This window comes from Myotis brandtii, unplaced genomic scaffold (genome assembly GCF_000412655.1).
Source record: "Myotis brandtii unplaced genomic scaffold, ASM41265v1 scaffold400, whole genome shotgun sequence".
Taxonomy (NCBI): Eukaryota; Metazoa; Chordata; class Mammalia; order Chiroptera; family Vespertilionidae; genus Myotis; species Myotis brandtii.
This window is the reverse complement of record NW_005365373.1, coordinates 19,267-25,034: the sequence shown is the minus strand read 5'-3', so window position 1 is coordinate 25,034 and position 5,768 is coordinate 19,267.

Genomic DNA, 5,768 nt, shown 5'->3' with positions numbered 1-5,768 from the left:
GGCCAGCCTGGGTGAGGGGATGATGGCTGTTTGCAGCTGGTCACACCCCCTTCAGGGTGGGGGTCCCCACTGGGGTGCCTGGCCAGTCTGGGTGAGGGGCTGAGGGCCGTTTTCAGGCTGGAGGGCGACTGAAGCTCTGAACCTCTCCTTTTTTTCTTTCTTTTTTATTCTGGGATTTATTTACCTTCTACAGCTGTCACTGGAGCTGAGAGCCGGCTTTAGCTCTGAGGCTCGGCTCCAGCTCTGAGACCTCGGCTGCTGAAAGCAGGTTTCTGGGCTTTGTTTACCTTCTGTATTTGAAACTTTGTTGCGACTCCAGCTCTGAGATCCCGGCTGACTGAAAGCTGGTTTCTGGGTTTTGTTTAGCTTCTATATTTGCAACATTGTTTCTTAGAAAGCAAGCTCAGAGCTGGGCTGCGGCAGGTGGGGAACGTTGGCTTTCTCTGTCACTGGAGCAAGCAAGCCTCCTGTTCGCTTCAGCTGCCTGGCTGGCGGCCGCCATCATGGCTGGTAGTTAATTTGCATATCTCGCTGATTAGCCAATGGGAAGGGTAGCGAAGTTATGGTTAATTACCATGTTTCTCTATTATTAGATAGGATATTTATCAATATATATATTGATTTCAGAGAGAAAGGGAGAGGTGAGAGATAGAAATATCAATGAAGAGAGAGAGTCATTGATCCGCTGCCTCCAGCATGCCCCATACTGGAGTTAGAGCCACAACCTGGGCATGTGCCATTGACCAAAATTTAACCTGGGACCCTTCCGTCTACAGGCCCACTCTCTTTCCACTGAGCTAAGTCAGCTAGGGCCTAATTTACTCTCGTAAAGAAAACATTAAGAATTAAGGTGCCACCCTACTCAGGAGGCTCAGTGTGTTAGGGCATCCTCCCGTAAAGCACCTCCATGAAAGGATGGTGTCTTTGATTCCTGGTAAGGGCACATAATGGGGTTGCAAATTTGATCCTTGTTTGGAAAGCATAGAGGAGGCAATTAATCAATGTTTCCTTTTGTATCCATGCTTCCTCTCTCTCTCTCTCTCTCTCTCTCTCTCTCTCTCTCTCTCTCTCTCCCTTCCTGTCTCTCTAGCTAAATTAATAAACAATTCCCCAAGAGAGAATTAAAAAATTAAGTTGTTGATGTTTGAAGCACATATGGTTCAATCTAAAGCTATCTCTCTAGAACAGGGGTGGGCAAACTTTTTGACTGGAGGGCCACAATGGGTTCTTAAACTGGACCAGAGGGCCGGAACAAAAGCATGGATGGAGTGTTTGTGTGAACTAATATAAATTCAAAGTAAACATCATTACATAAAAGGGTACGGTCTTCTTTTTTTTAGTTTTATTCATTTCAAACGGGCCGGATCCGGCCCGCGTGCCGTAGTTTGCCCACAGCTGCTCTAGAACAATTATCAGAATCATCAGAACTCAGTGGAAGTCTGTCTCCTTTCATGTAAGAGGCTAAAAGAATAAATATCACGGATTTCAGAGAAACCCCTTACTATTATTGTCATAGTCATGATCCCTACCCTGTTTTTATTTAAGCTCTAAACTCTGATGGTTTCTGATTAAAGTAGTCTCTTTATGTATTTAACTTAGGTTAGTCTTTGAGTGATAAAAATTAACTTTCCCATGGGAGAAGCTGTTTCTGAGGGATTCCAACATAACTTTATACACTGAAGTGAGAAGAGCCCATGGTGAACTAGAAACTGTGCTTTCCCCAGTGAAACCCAGGTTTTAATGTCTATAAATATGGCCAGTGACACAGGAGGCACGAGCCAGCCACCTTGCAGTCTTTCTTAAAGCAGAGAATCCTCTGGAGACCACATGGAGGCTGATGTTGGGATTCCAAAGATGATTTCCTGAGACAGGTGTATTGTAAATGTCCAAGGCTCTGCATGATCTCAAATAGTATTTCTTCTATTGCATATCCTGCACCATTACTGTGTCCTCCAGCCAGTTCTTTGAAATTCTGTGGAAGCTTACCATCGTCACTGCCTCCTTGTACATTTCTGTGTTTGTCATTTTCCTCTGGAGAACTCTCCTTGTGGCGAGTAAACTAAAGCACCGTATAGATGCACTTTTCCTCATAAATAAGCAAACATGTTTAAGCCTCTGGATTCTTTATGTGCATTCAGGACTGTGAATTTCCCTCTGGCAATGATTTTTCAGAATGGGCTGCCCATCAGCCCTTCTGAAGGCAGCCTGGGCCTGGAGGCAAAATGAGAGGCCTCCTGAGGAGAAGGTCAAATCCGGCCACAGCATCCACATGCCAGCCAGGAACCCCCTTTCTAATTTCAGTGTCCAAAGCAGCCACAGTGACCTCCCTTCATCTCCCAAATGAGGGGAGGGGGCATGCTCTCAGCAGGCCTTCCAACTGGACTCTGCCACCCCTTCCTGGATTGTCTCAGGGAGGCCCCCCACTCACCACCACTGGCTTCACCTTGTGCCTGAGCTCCTGTCGCCTGTCACAGCTGTCCTGTTCACTGTCTGTGGGCTGTCCTTCACTAGGACTCCAGCTCCTAAGGGAAGGGGACTCTGTATCTCCGGAGTCTGGGACAGTTGGGTCAACAATGTCCATGCCCTCAGTCCTCACAGGTCTCAGCTCTGCCCGCCCTTGGGTGCTGCCTCTACATCCAGTCTGATTCCAATTTTCATTCCTAGAGCTTTCCCTCAGCCCACCTTCTCAATGACCCAGCCGCTCTCCAGCCCTGTCCCAGACCCCAACCTTTCTGCTGCTTCAACCACACACCCCAACAACACACGATGCCCAGAGGTCAGGGTCCATCAACTCACTTGAGGAACATGTCCCACCTTCAGTGGAACATCCCAGGCACAGCCAGGAAAGGGTGTAGAGGGGTGGGCTGTGCAGGCAGTAGAGCAGTCTCAGTGCAGCAGGGTGGATGCTTACCCATGAAGGAAAGATCAGGGATACTCTCTCTCTCTAGATTGATAAATATCTAGAACCTCTTTTAGTGGCTAAACTTCAAGATATTCGTAAACCAAGACAGGACCACCTGGCTCAGCAACCTGCACCCCCTCCTGCTGGGCAGATAGGGAATCAGCCTCTGCAGAGACAGCTCCTCTCCCTCCCTGGGCAGGGCAATGGCTAGAGCACATCATCAGAGTGGACAAGGTTGGCCCTGCCTGGGTCACATGTTTTCTTGGAGCACATGCTGACTCCCAGGTCATGACCCCCAGGAACTCCTGCAGCAGAGCTTGCTCCATTTCCCACTAATCATGGCCCCAAATAACAGAGTGACCACCAGCCTTGACTAGGACTAGGGAGGGTCTCAGAGCCACACACATGGCCCACCACCAACTCTCCCTGGCAACTATCCTGGGTTATTCCTTCCCACACACACCCACCTGTCCAGTTGCCATTGCTGTTCCCAGCCTTGACAACTGAGAGAATTCTGAACTTCTCAACCATCTGAATGTGAAATAGCCCAGTCTCAACCCCTGAATGGAGATGCAAAAACCACAAGTGGCATGTCCTAGTCCAAAGCTTTTTCCAGCTTCTTTGCTTTTAGTCCCAGGGATGTCATCATCCCCTGTGGGTGATTGTGCAGCTCAGCCTGGTTCCCCACCTGCCCACACTTACAGCAACAGCACCTCCCATACTATTCTCTGGACCATTGCCTGCTCTACCCTCATGAGAACCCTGGCTGTTGGTCACCACAGGGCCCCTGGGCTGTGCTGATGTCCACATGTGTGTGGACTGACTGCGTGAGCAAACACATATATTGATTTTAGAGTGAGAGGAAAATAGGGATAGAGACACACACACACACAGCAATTCTTTTGTTCCATTACTTTCATACCTTCAGTGGTTGATTCTTGTAATTGCCCGACCAGTGATGGAACTTGCAACCTTGGTGTTATTGAGATGATTCTCTGACCCACTGAGCTATTTGGCCACAGCAAGAGATATGCAGCAATTTATGTAAAATACCCAATAATGTACCTGAGAATAGATAGATGCAAAAAACATCATGATGACAGAGAGTGCTGGAAAGCTAGAATAGGATTCATTGGATTTTATAAGTGTCCTTTACAAGGAAATATTTCAAAGAAGCTATTTCTAAGGAAGGCAGTATTTTTGCATCAGTTCTTTTATATGCTGAGAATGAAGCAGAGATTGAGCAGGAGGATCTTGGTTTCAGTGATGCAGGAATGCATGGAAACACCAAAAACTTATGTTTAAAAAATATAGTTTAAATGAAAATACTTAAATTAAACTTTAAGAAAGTTTTAAAAATTGGCACTTCCCCAAAATTTTATTTTATTATGAAAGTTCTTGAGCATATTTGTCGCTACTGTATCAGCATATTATAAATAAAACATAATGATGTGCTACTGACATGTCTCAACATGTCTATGTTCAGTTCCATCATTTGAGCAGTTTGTAACTGACAATGATGAGAGTATTTATACCAGGAAAATTAACAAATATAAACCTAGACTTCACTTATTATTCAATGTTTAAACTTAAAAAATGGTACTGGAGAATATAAATAATGCAGATTAACTGCATAAGTACATGCTACAAGTTGGCTAAATTAAACATAGGATAAAAATTGAGAAAAACAAGTTTCCTTCCCAAACCTATGGTTCCATATGGCAAAGAAGTCACTTGAGTCACTGAGGAATGAGTGAATTTCAAACGTCTGTCTTAGATGCTATACAGTCTTCCTTCTGGTTAAAATAATAAATTTATTTAAACAATTTGAAAAAGATTCAGAGCTGATATTTTAACGAAGAAGATAAAGACAGCATAAATAGCCGAAACCAGTTTGGCTCAGTGGATAGAGCGTCGGCCTGCGGACTGAAGAGTCCCAAGTTCGATTCCGGTCAAGGGCATGTACCTGGGTTGCGGGCACATCCCCAGTAGGAGATGTGCAGGAGGCAGCTGATCGATGTTTCTCTCTCATCGATGTTTCTAACTCTATCTCTCTCCCTTCCTCTCTGTAAAAAATCAATAAAATATTTTTTTAAAAAAGAAAGACAGCATAAATAAATGTATGGAAAAGTGTCCACCATCAAAAATTCTTAGGTAAATAGAATTAAAACAAAAGTGAGGTAACACTAGACTCAATTCTGGGTTCTCTTTAAAAAGGTTAACCATTGCATGTGCTGGCAGAGTTGCATAAAATTGGATTTATTTGATACTGTGGGGTTGTGGAAGGCAAAAGAAATGACCATTTTGCATCACATTTTTGCATATCTTAACGTGTGAAACATTCACCTACACAACAGTTTCATAAGTAAAACATACACATATAGAGATAACTGAACACAAATATTGCCAGATTTATAATACCCCACACCTGGAAATAACCAACATCATAGACAGATCAATAGGCAAAGTCAATATCCATAGAACACAACACTACTCACGAATCAAAAAGTAACTATTCACATAAGGATAAGTGTCGAGTCTCAAAATAACTGTATTACATGAAGAAAACCACTATTTGTTAAACAACATACCTTATACTGCCTATAAAATTATGAAAAATATGAACTAATCTATTGTATAGGAAGGGATATCAATGACTGCATTGAGGGCTGAGAAAAACAGAAAGAGAGATTATAAAAGGGTAAGAGGTATCAAAAGTATGTTAAGATTTTTTTTTTTAGCTGTTTGGGGCCAGGGGTCTTATTCCTTGCAGCTGAATGCATCTCAACCAACACTCCTTATATCTATCACTTTCCTGGCCAGTATGGTTGTGTAGACCTTCATTTCTTTCTTTCTTTCTTTCTTT